Source organism: Pristis pectinata, chromosome 17, assembly GCF_009764475.1.
Source record: "Pristis pectinata isolate sPriPec2 chromosome 17, sPriPec2.1.pri, whole genome shotgun sequence".
Taxonomy (NCBI): Eukaryota; Metazoa; Chordata; class Chondrichthyes; order Rhinopristiformes; family Pristidae; genus Pristis; species Pristis pectinata.
In genome coordinates, this window is record NC_067421.1 from 14,269,074 (window position 1) to 14,282,416 (window position 13,343).

The 13,343-nt window shown below is 40.2% G+C and overlaps 1 protein-coding gene across 2 annotated transcripts in view; it reads left to right on the forward strand.

Moving 5' to 3' along the window:
• The window catches only part of LOC127579647 (hepatocyte nuclear factor 1-alpha-like), a 232,297-nt gene that overhangs the window by 32,366 nt on the left and 186,588 nt on the right, over nt 1-13,343 (forward strand). The window lies entirely within an intron of this gene.

The window sequence follows — 13,343 nt, forward strand, 5'->3', positions numbered from 1 at the left end:
GCAAATTCTAATGACTAATGCCACAGATTCCATGCTGGCTCATTCTGAGTGCAAGGTCTCCTGGCTGCCAGTGATGTTCAGGCTGCTTCTATCATGGTTGGATTGTCATGTGCCAAAAGTGTATTTCAGGGTGTCATAGCAGTCCAGCAGTCTATCCTCCAACAGATTACTAGGAGAGTGCCAGAGATTCCATTGGTCAGTAACCTGCTTGCTTCTCTCAGGAAGATGATCATTATCATTCCACCAGTGCCCCATATTTTTACTGGTAAGACAAGTAACCTAGATCGCAGCTAAGCATGCCCAGTTGGCGAAGCCTGCAGCTGAGCTGCTTAGCATCATTCTTCCATCAGCCATGCTTTGGCCATAGGAACAGGAGGACAGAAACAAAAGGAAACAAAACTTCCAGGATGCTGCCTGATTTAGAGGGTATGAGCTATAAGGAAAGGTTGGACAAATTTGGGTCATCTTTTCTCTGGAGCGTCGTAGGCTGAGGGGAGACCTGATAGAAGTTTATAAATTTATGGGAGGCATAGATAGGGTAGACAGTCAGAATCTTTTTTTCAGGGTAGAAATGCCAAATACCAGAGGTCATGCACTTAAGTTGAGAGGGGGAAATTTTAAAGGAGATGTGTGGGAGAAGTTTTTTTTACACAGAGAGTGGTATGTGCCTGGAACAGGCTGCCAGGGGTAGTGGTCGAAGCAAATATGATAATGGTGTTTAAGAGGTTTTTAGATAGACATGAACATGCAGGGAATGGAGGAATATGGATCCTGTACAGGCTGAAGGGATTTAGTTTAATTTGACATTGTGTTCAGCACAGACACTGTGGGCAAAAGGATCTGATCCTTTGCTGTACTGTTCTATGTTCTATGAGTGCACAATAGTGATTAGTTGACTTTTGCACAGAATACCACGTAATTGTAATAGACTTTGTTTATTGTACTGGCTTTTATTTTTGCGCAATGGACAATTCAATGCTATGGTTGTCATTAACAGGGAGGGTAAGGTGTGAGACATCTGCTTGCTCCACCATCAATGGCCATGATTAAAGTCACTATAATACTCTGAACTTCACTCTGCATTTTGTCATTGCTGCCTTCCCTCTTTTCAACACTCGTAAATACCCTCTCCTCTTTGGTGATTTTGGCTCCCTTCCCCAATCCCCTTTCCTATTACTTTTCACTTCCATCCTTTCCTACTTGGCAACACAGCTTTTCCCTCTGCTCTGCAGCATGCCCTGAGGATGTTTTTCTGAAGGCAAGGGCCATCACACAGATGTAGGCTGTTGCTGTGGTTGTAAAAGTTTTTTTTAAATGCTCAGTGCTCACACACAACTGGAGAATTGTTTTCTGTTTTATCACTCCTGAGGGCAGTTAGCTCCAATAGTTTCTGTACGTGACACATTAAAGCAGATTTTCCAGTTCATGTCTCCCAGCATTTGTCATGCACATTATTCCGTACACAGTAGAAAATCTCTCCTTTGGTAAATGCTGAGCAGCCACTCACCATTTTTATTTTTACAAATTGTAACCTTCTTCCGCTGGAAGAATTTCTTCTTCTTGAAATTAGACTGAACAATATCAACGCATGTTTGTTAAACATTCTTGTGTGAAATGGCTTTATCCACTCTTCCAACAGATTTATTCATCTATTCATTCATGACTGGTTAAACTTGCATGATAGATAACAAGGCATTGATGCAATACCCGCATGGCTTGACAATGATACAGATTGTCCGACCTGTGAACCAGCAGTTATGGGAGGATTTCCTGCAGCTCACTTTCATTTTCTGGTTGCACGGTAGCGAAATTGGTGGACTGGCTTGCCAATTGCCAAGGTGGCCAACTTCCAATTGACCACTCATCACTGATGCTGCGAGCTGGGAACTACAACTTTCATGTTGTCAGGCAACCTCTTCCATTCAGTGATCCAACTCCACTGAGAATTTTTGATGCCACTGGACTACTAAGAGGCGGGAGCTGAATGAGATCCTGGCCATTGCCAGGAGTTCTGGCTCAGTCTGGGATTCCGGGAGATTGGTAGGTTGGAGGGGGGTTGGGGGGAAAGGCTTGGGATGAGGAAGGGGAGTAAATTTGGAAACATCATCTACAAAGCAGAGATATTTGGGGCAATTATCCGAGTCTTCAAGTCTACCACTAATTTTTGTCACCTTGCACGCTTTCTCTTTCACTTCCTTGGCTAGTCACAGTGGGTTTATTTTTTCCCTTACTGGGATACATTTTTGCTAGTATCACGAATTCCTTCCTTAAATCTCTGCCACTGCTTGCCTACTGCTTTTCCTGCTAATCTATCGGCCCAGTTCACTTTAGCCAACTCTATCCACATACCGTAGTAATTACCTTTATTTAAGTTAAACAGAGTTGTTTCTAAGCCAAATTACTCCCTCGCAAGCAGAATGCAAAATTCTTTCTCACTAAGCTCACTACTCCCTTGGTCATCTTTTACTCTGAAGTCCTTTATTAAATTTACTTTGTTACCTTTTACCAGATCCAACATAGCCTGTTCCTTACCCTATTACTCCAAGAACCCATCCCAAGTGCATTCCATGAATTCTCTCTTATTGCTACCCTTTTCAACTTGATTAATCCAATCTACATGCAAGTTAAAATCTCCCATAATTATTTCACTGCTCTTTTTACGTGCTCCCGTCATTTGTTTATTTATACCCTCTTCTACAGTTTGATGGTCCATACACTACTCCTAACAGTTGTTTTCTTTCCCCTGTAAGTTTTCAACCTCCAACCCAACTGCACTCAACACCTTGATCCTAAATTGTCTCACAATTGTACTTAGTTTATCTTTTATTAACAGTGTTATCCTACTACCTTTTTCCTCCCACCTGAACTTCCTAAAAGTTAAATATCCCTGAAAAATAAGTTACAAACTTTGATCCCCTTTGCAGCCCTTTGTAAAGGATGTACCTCCTGCAGATACGGCTCTCTACAGGCCAGTCCAAGTTGTCTCCTGCTCTTCTCCCATCATTCCAATGTGCATCCTTGAATAAGCAGCAGCACTTTCCAGTGGCTGGATAAGTGTTACTTGTATTGTGTTGATGTGCATTGTATTAAGGGCTGGATCCCAACGTCCTATTTGCGAAGTTAAGTGACTGGCAGCTGCAAAATCTTCCAATAGCTCAATAAAATAGCATGCAGCAAAACTGACTCAGCACAACATTATACAGGGAAACCTAACAAAGCTGTTCTGGGAACTGAAGGTTCATCATAAGATGATAATCAGAAAATCAAATAGTGAATTCAGAAGAAGCTTCTTTCCCCAAAAAATAACGGGGATGTGGAATTTTCTATCACAGGGATTGCTTGAGGTGAACGATATAGATGTTAGTGGAGGCTGGACAAGCATCTGAGGGAGAAGGGATTGAGGATTATGCTGATTAAATTTAGATGAGGAAAGATTAGAGGGGACTAGAGTAGAACATAAAGGTCAGCAGAGATTGGTTGGGCTAAATGGCCTTTCCATGTGCTTACATTGTATGTAAGACTGTGATCTTTATAGGACTTTTTAAAACAGTGTTAGGAAAATACTGTTTAAATTTCACTAAAATGCAGGAAAAGAACTTATAGGCTATAATAGTTGGGAAAATTCAGATGCATGAATTGAGAAGCTAGTTAGCTATCTGGCAGGAATACAACAGGTGAACTATCTACTGGGAAGTGGAACTGGTCACCAGTGAGTGGATGGGTTGGGATGCCTTTCAGGGTGTCACTCACTGGTAATATGGACTGTATTTCATTCCAGAGTTGGGGGTGTGGGGGGAGGGGCATTGATAATCATTTTGTGTCCACTATTGAGGGTGCATCTCGAGGTAGGGGCCACTGTCCGTTATAGAACATAAGAACATGAGAAAAAGGAGCAGGAGTAGGCCATCTGGCCCGTCGAGCCTGCTCCGCCATTCAGTAAGAACATGGCTGATCTGGCCGTGGACTCAACTCCATCTACCTGCCTTATCCCCATAACCCTTAATTCCCCTACTGTGCAAAAATCTATCTAACTGTGTCTTAAATATATTTAATGAGGTAGCCTCTACTGCTTCCCTGGGCAGAGAATTCCACAGATTCACTACTCTCTGGGAAAAGCAGTTTCTCCTCATCTCCATCCTAACTCTATTCCCCTGAATCTTGAGGCTATGTCCCCTAGTTCTAGTCTCACCTACCAATGGAAACTACTTTTCTGCCTCTATCTTATCTATCCCTTTCATAATTTTATGTGCTTCTATAAGATCCCCTCTCATTCTTCTGAATTCCAGTGAGTATAGTCCCAGGTGACTCAATCTCTCCTCATAGGCTAACCCCCTCATCTCTGCAGTCAACCTGGTGAACCTCTTCTGCACCGCCAAAGCCAGTATATCTTTTCTCAAGTAAGGAGACCAGAACTGCACGCAGTCCTCCAGGTGTGGCCTCACCAGTATCCTGAAGAGTTGCAGCATAACCTCCCTGTTCTTAAATTCAGTCCCTCTTGCAATGAAGGCCAACATTCCATTTGCCTTCTTATAGGGAGGGGGAATTTATCAATAGGTCTGTTGTGGGTGGTGCACTTTCACTAGGGTGGGTGTGGTGTCAATGGGAGGGTGTTGTAAATTAGTCATTGGAGGATGGGGGCTTTCTCAGATTTTTGAATCTTTAACTCATCCATGTCATCTGCTTTAAAATTATTCCCATATCTCTATGTGGAAATAAAACTCTTTTCATTACTATTAATTGACAATACTGTTCATCTTGGGACAAACAAGTGATATGAATGATTGAAGTGTTTCACTAGTATAACACTGGTGATTTACGAACAGGGCATTTTCCTGGAAATCAAGGTTCCAAATTGCCTTGGTTGTTATTAAAGACAAAGTTAAATGGTGTGAGGTAGATAGTGAGTGGCAGTATTTTCCCATCTCCTAGGGCACAACATCATCTAGCTGGCGCCAAAGAAAGCAGGCAGGATTCTTCAGTTCATATGGACTATTCTGTGACTTTGACTGTTAAAACTCCAGATAAAAGATGTGATTCGCATGATTGTGCTCTATTCTGATGATGTAGTGCTATTTTCCTTGCAACTCATACAGCTTGAACATAAAGGAAGCTGCTCAGGCAGCAATGAATTCACAACAGATCAATCGTGAACAGGAGCAGGGTTATAACTGACTGGAAACCTGTCATCAAGTATGGTACCAAAGATTAACAAAGGAAACACCCAGAAAGAGAGGGCTTGATATTTATTGAATATGTATTCGTAAAATGTGTCAGCAAAAAAATGTCTGCTGGTAGCTTTAATTTTTTTTTGGTAAACTTATGTTTAAAATTATCCCACAAACATAAATATGTAACAAAATGGATACTCTGTAAAGTATGGGCGACTCAGTTGATTAAAAAAAATTGAAAAAATAATCATAAATTTGTGCTTGGGATGTGAATGGCACAGGCAAGATCAGCATTTCTGTTAGTATTCAATATCAGATGTACCCCTCTGTGGAAAGGCCAGCATTTATTGTCTATCCCTAATTGTCACTTGAACATGTGAGGCCATTTTGGAAACATGTGAGGCCATTTTGGAGGCAGCTGAGTTTGGAGTCACGAATGGACTAAATAAGGATGGTAGTTCATTAGTGCTCCAAATCACTTTGTAACAGAATCTGGTAGTTTCACAATCACCATTACTACGGCTATTCTTAATTAAGAATATATTATTAATTAATGGACTAAGTTCAAGTTACTCATCTCTGTTTGCGATGAATGGATGGTAGTGGGATTTCCAGAACTTTGATGCAACCTATTGACTTGCAAGGGAACTTCAGAGACCAGTTAGCAATCAGACTTGTTGCTGTGAGACTGGAGTCACAGGAACCAGACTAAGAAAGACAGCAGGTTTCCATCCTTAACAGATTGTTAGTGGGGTTTTTTAACAAAATTCTGCCGGCTTCATGGCTCCCTCCTCCAACATTCAGAAGCTTTTTAAACATTGGATTCATATTTTGAAATTGGCACAGTGGGATTTGCTTTCACAATACTTCTAGATTGTTGGTCAAGATCCTTGTGACAAAACCACATCATGATCATTCAAGAAACCAGGGAAATTCTGACCCTAAGATGCTAAGCATATTTGTGCCTATAATAGACTACATCTACTTTTAGTATTTTCTGAGGAACTGTGAATGGAATTGAACATTGTGCAATCAATGATGAAAATCCCCACTTCTTGCCTTATGATGGAAGGATGGTCATTGATGAAGTAGCTGGAAAGAGTTGGACCTAGGACACTTCACTGAGGAACTCATGTGATGTCCTGGGCTGGGGTGATTGACATCCGACAGCCACAACCATATTCTATCTGCAAGTTATGACTTCAGACTTTCTAATGTTTTCCTCTTGATGCCCATTGATTTCAGTTTTTACCAGGACTTCTCGATGCCGCACTAGTAGACTCACTACTTCTCTGCAGTTCATCTCTTTGATCCATGTCCAGATGAAAGCTGTGATAATGTCTTGAATGAGTGGTTCTAATGAAGCCTATTGTCTTTTCTGATTGATAGTATCTTCCATCCCACGGGGTTGCGCATTGGGAATCATCTTGAGGTTATCGCCTAATCTTTGGATATGCCATTTTTTCTCTGTTAGGGTTGTGGTTGGTGAATACTTACTGGTTCAGCAGGTGTAGAAAGAAGTAAATGAAACTATCCAAAGGATAAAGCACAACTTCCTTTTTGTTCAAGACATGACAAAACTCAAACTGGGTATCAGTAAGTAGGTTATTGGAGAGTAGGTGCTGCTTGATAGCACTGTTGAATACACCTTCCATCACCTTGATTGAACATTAACCAGCTGGATTAGATTTGTTTTGCTTTTTATATACTGTCCACACATGGAAAATTCTCCACATTGTCTGGTAGATTGTCTGTATTAGAACAGCTTGACTGTTAAACAAATGCTCTCAGCCGTTCCTCAATATTATGTGCAGTGAATCAAGTTTGGTTGAAGATTTGCAACTTTGATCGTAGTGGGGATCTCATCACCTCATCAGCACTACTTGCCGGAAGTGGCTATAACTGCTTCAACCATACACCCAGGTTCCTGGCTCTAACATTGTTATAGATGGGATGTTCTTGGAACTCTGTAGACACAAGAGACTATAGATGCTGGAATCTGGAGCAAAAATAGTCCAGATGAAGAGTCTTGACCCAAGAGTCCATTTCCCTTTGGAGATGCTGCTTGATTCACTGAGTTCCTCTAGCAGTTCGTTTTTTGTTCTTGGAACTTTCTATCCATTATAACCGTGAATAAATTTCAAAACGGTTTCAATGGCTGTGAAGTGTTTTGGGATGTTTTGAGGCAGTTTATATATGCAAGTTTTTCATTCTTATACTTAGCAAGCCCAGCTGACCCAATAAAATAAATTAAATATCAGCATTTGATTTTTACATAGTTTGGTAACCATATAAATAAATATGATGTACTTCCTCAATTTTGAATCCTTTTTAAAGATTCTTAGCTGAGGCAGAAATGTATTTTCTTTAAATTTGTTAACTCTTGGGTTTACCCTGTTTCTAGGGGTTTGTGGAGGGATAATCACGGTGGTTTTATCACCACTCTTAAGGCTGATTTGCTATTATCAAAAACATACTCAACATATGCCATTGCCCAAGCTATTCTTTGAGCCCCAAAGAACATGCACACATCCTCACCAGAGAGGCAGTTGGTTTCCTCTATTCACAATCTGGAAACTCCCTGGATTTGACCCAGAGTTCCTGATAGTTTGTGAAGATTCTGGGGACTTTGGCTTGAACTTCTGATCCTTTCTCTCTCAATGCAGGCAGAAAAGCCTCTGAGAAATGTTGCCTCTTTAAAAGCAGTAGTTATAGAAGTATATGCCCTATGGTTTCCTTGTCTATTCTGAACTGACATACAGAGTGTGCAGATTAATACATAGCATACCTGACAGCTCTAGAATGTGTACCTGATTCATTTAAGGTTCTTCCCAGACCGTGCACAATAATATAGATATTACCAAACAGGTTATTGCCATGCCATCTCGCATGTTTATATAAACTACACCCATCCACATTCCTGTTTGCTGATAACTTTGAAACAGGAGGGAAGAGGATTTTGCAGATGCTACCTCTAAGTATTTGTTAAGTATAAAAAACATTGATCTGGAAATTCTACTGTACGGCGAAACCTATTACAAGCTCTGCCATAGCTGAGAAACACTCACTGGAAGCAATTGGCATTTCTACATAAATTACATGTAAATTCGGCATACAATGGAAGTACTGCATGGCATCCCAGCAACCCACTCGTTATATTGTAGAATGAGCTCATGCTTCAGAAATGGCCTTGGTATAGAAAAGTTATGGGTGAATGGGGATTCCCGACTTGCTGATTCAGAACGAAAATGTGTATTCACCTTTTTTTTTACTTGTTATACTTTATTTTGATGCTTTAAATCATTTATTAGTTTTAATGTTGTTAACTGCATGTCATTGTTTATATTTTTTAAAAAGAGGAATTAAATATTGGAAGCATTGAAACACAGCTCAGATTTTGATAGAAGATGAGACTGCACCCATCCTTCGATGCTGCTTAGAGCATCTGGGGTGTGCAGCTGAGCGCTCATCACTTCCGAAATCTTTCTATCTGTCACTCTTGAATCAGGGATCCCAGGACATGGGTGTGTAGGGAGAACCTGGGGTTCATGCCTGGACATCAGGCTGAACCAAGCTTGGTTAATGAAGAATGGTGTTTAAAAATTGTCACAACATTGTCTGATTAAGCATATGACATGCAAAATAAAAATCTAAGCAGACAATTGAAATTAGGCCATGCTGGGACTTGTCCATTTTTCTTGGAGAGGCATGGGGTGCTTAAAAGTCACATTGGAGTGGAAATTAACTTTTGGTCTCTGGTGCTAAATTCGTGCAAGATTACCTTTCATTGAAGTCAGCAGAACCAAACACGTGAAGGTGAACACAACTTAACAGCTGCTACTGCCACTTACATTTTAGATTTATTCCAAAAGGCAAATTTCTTCCCCAACATTATATCATGGCTGTAAACTCATAGCAGGATTCTTCTGGAGGAAATGCAGACATAAGGCACTGTTGTGGAGAGGGATGCAAAAGAATAGTGATTCTACTGTTATTGAGCTTTGATGGGTTCAGGCTTGTAACCTGTTGTTCACAATAGGACAGATGTTGCAATTAAATCAAACGTTTAATGTAGCAGCTTCTGGCAGAAGTGTGTAAGGAATGTATTTATATGGATTGGTATGTACAATCCAAAACCAATTCCAACATCTCAGGAACCTGAATTTCTTGGTGTACCTGCTGAATCTCTGAATTTGCCCTGGATCAATCATTTACCAGGCACGCCAAGAAACTCAACGTGATGAAATCTAACTTTACCTCAGGGTCTCCAATAATTTGAAAGTTTGAAATTATGCAAGTTTTGGGGGGCTCCAGTGAATTGGTCATTGCATCCTGTCACATTTCGTCCTATATATAGAGCATAGTCCAATCAGAGCCAAGAGCTATTCCTCCTCCACTTTCTGAAGGGTGAGGCAAATGTGATAGCACAATGCAAGAACGTGGATATAAAACAAGTGGAGGGAAGGAGTGGGGCAAGAGCTGGTAAGCAATAAGGTGGATGCCAGGGGTGGTTTCCTTGTTCCACCCCTTCCTTCCACTTTTTTATACTGACTGTCTCTCCTCTATCTTTCATTCCATATGAAGGGTCTTAACCCGAAACGTTGACAGTCCATTTCCCTCCATAGATGCTGCCTGACCTGCTGAGTTCCTCCAGCTTTTTCTGTGTTGCTCCAGATTCCAGCATCTGCAGTCTCTTGGGTCTCTGCAGGAATGAGGATGTCTGAGTGAGGATGGCAGAGCTTGTTGGATTGGCAGTTTGCAACCGTCAATTAACTGGCCTTGTTGAGTTAATGGACTAATAATCTGAGTGATAAATGATGCATGCTTCATTGAACCTATCCTTTCATTAATGTGGTAAGTAACTCAAAAACTGTTGTGTTTCCAAGGCTCTTGCTGCCAAATGTCTGCTCAACAGGCATAGCCTACGCCACCTCCACCCACTGCTATTGGCTCATTGCCCACATCTTCCGACAAACTGGCGTAACCACTGCATGCTAGGAGTTGTAATGCATGTATCAGTGGAGTGGTTTAAATAAACTGTGCTTCTTTTCCATACTGTCAACAACAGATTCTAAGACGATTAGCAAGAAAAAAGAAACTTCATTACCCAACTGTTTGGGCAGCTAGTGATGTCAGGTATTTGCTTATCAAATGCAACAAACAATCTGTTGGAGGAACTCAGAGGGTCAAACATCATCTGTGGGGGGAAAGGAATTGTCTCTGCTTATCAATCGCTCTTAGTATTGATAAAATTACACAGAAAATGTCAAGTTGAAGTATAATTGCTAAACTTCTGGATCCAATCATGACATTACCATCGCATTTATTAACATTACAGGATGTGATTGTGTGGTCTGTGGTGAAGCTGTGAAGTTTGCCTCTAATTGCTAACACTGCTTCCTTTTCTAAAATCAAATGTCATTAGACATCAGTTCAAGGGGATCACAAGAGTCCTGCAACAGTGGTATCAACGAACTGATTGAGCGGGCAGTTACTTGAAAAATTCCCACAACCAACGAATTAGATGATGTTAATTTTTAATAAACACATATTTTACAGAGCAGAAAATGGAGATTGGAGTATACTCATAAGATTAAGGTAGAGGCTGAAATATTGTAAAAATACACAAAAAATGTAACAAAAATATTTTAGCACCATTATATTTTGAAAACTTAATCTGAGGGTATTATAATCTACACATAAGAAAATAGATTTGTAAGGCCAAGAAAATATTAAACTTTAATAACGACTTAATAATTCACTTACACCTCAAGCAGTAAAGACGAGCCTTTTCGGGGTTTTTTATATGTGAGAATAGTTAATTGAATTTATCTTCAGATCACTGATTCCTCAGGATTACAGTGGAGGAGGGTAAAAAGCAGCATGCCCTGTGGAGGGACAGCCTAACACTGAAACCAACCTGGAGTTCTGCAGTTAGCTGTACATGTGCACACTTCAGAATTTGCTGTGACCTTTAAAGCATAAAGGCAGACAATGCTGACAATTTTGTGCCATTACAACCACAGTCTGAGCCAGGGAGTCTTGTAGGCAAAAGGAGTGCCTTCAGCTCATTACCTCCATGCAATCTCTTTGAAAGAGCTATTGGTCCCACTTCCCCTGTTCTTTTTCCGCAGCCCTCCAAATTTTACCTTTTGCAAGTATACATCCAATAACCTCTTCAAAGTTACTGTTGAGTGTGCTTCCATGACCTCTGCAGACAGTTCCAGATCATGATAACTCACTGAATTAAAGCATTTCTCTTCATCTCGTTTTTCTGGCAATTATTTTATATACGTATGGATCCTCTGGTTATTCTTTTTTAAACTACTATTCTTCTATTTCACAACAGTACTATCTTAAAATAAAATCCTCTTTTCCATTTCTTCTGGTCCTCATGTAATTTTTCAAAACAAAATCCTCACAGTTCTTAATTACATCATCACTTTGGCAAGCTTGGAGCGATGTCCTTCACAGTTTTCCTTTCAATATAGTCAAATGCACCCTGTGCTTGGGTTAGGTAATGAAACATGAACTGCGTGGGCTTATTGATAAAATGTGCAAATAGTTAGGAAGCTTTCTCTAATGTCATCCATCAAGGTAGTGTTTCAGTTGTGCAAACATAATGTATATGGAGTTGTCAGACATGAAAGATGGGGCCACTTTACATTGGTGATATGTGGTAATATTCTGGTGATTGAAAGCTTAGAACATGCACAGTACAGCCAATCTTTTACTTTGAATAGGTGCACTTTTCCAAATCTCAGCAGTTTTCATTAATCAATAGAATACCTTTCTCTTTTGCTCCTCTGACTTATATATGTGGGAAACTTACTAATTCTATTGATAACCTCTGTTCATACTGGTTAGATATTGGCTGTTGTCCTAAGCACCAATAAGGGTGATTTCTTTCTCAGGCACTTCAAACTTTTGTTTGGTGAAGATGGATGTTCTAACAGTGCTCGTAGACATCTTCTAAGGCATGATAGCTGAGGTTCAGGGCAAAGGTGGCAACAGAGTATTGAGTTCCATTGTACTTCTCATTCCACATCAATCTGGTGTGAGCATTATCTGAGGGTCGCTTGAAATGAGCCTACAGGATTTGACATGTTGGAAGACCACTTTCTTTGCAAGGAATAAACTTGTTTGCTTTTTCTGCACAATTAAAGAATCAGATCCCAAGGATTAATTTTCACTGTTACTCTCTGAGGAGCAACATGTGGGAGTGCTTGCCTATTGTGCAACCAGCTTTGAAATCATTACTATTGTAATGAAAATAGAAATTGGCTTTGATCTATAATGGGCAAGATCCACAGACCAGTTTTATAACCTGAAGCAGGTTAAATATTTAGCCAACTGATTTTAGAGGAATGGGATGGGGTGGATATAAAGAGAACAAAATCTATTAATAACTTTGAGTGTCAAAACTTTAAAGTAAAATGCTATTTGTTTCACCACAATTAATGAGGTGACCTGAGCACGGAGAAGGAAGCACACTCCATCTGGTGTAGGTCATTTCTGAATGACAGTTCTGTCAGCCTGGACTATGTACTGAAATGTGTTCCACATTCCACAAGTAAGATCTTGGTAACAATCTGTTCTCTGAAAATATCCCTGAACAGGGAACTGGATGACTCAGTAGGTTAGATGATGACCTTCCAACTCTGGGACCTAGTTTGACAGAGTAATGTGATGAAAGTCTCTGTTCACTGGCTGTAAAGTGCTGTTTGAAAAGGCATTTGTCAGGGGAAATATGTCAGGATCAGGGAAGCACTGAATGGTGTGCCCAGGGAAAGGTATTGGGACTATGGCTATTTCTAATTTACTTGGAAGAAACTTAATGCAAATTAGACAATTTTGGTGATGGCACCAACCAATGCAGAATTGAGAAAGAGTGGAAGATATTCAAGGTGTAATATATGTGTACATAGTTATGTAAATAAGTCATGTGGTTGGAGGTCATAGTGACATTATCACATAAAAATGTGATGTAAGCACCATGTCTAGGGAGTTCCTTGCTGTTAGAGTTAGAATAAACATCCTTGTTTTAAGTTGCTATGCCCTGTAATGGTTATCATGAGTAGAAGTTAACAAAATTCTGGCAGAATCCAAGGTCAACCTTAGGATATATTACAAAAGGCAGATTAGAGAAGAACTAGGGGGAAACATTGAGGGAAG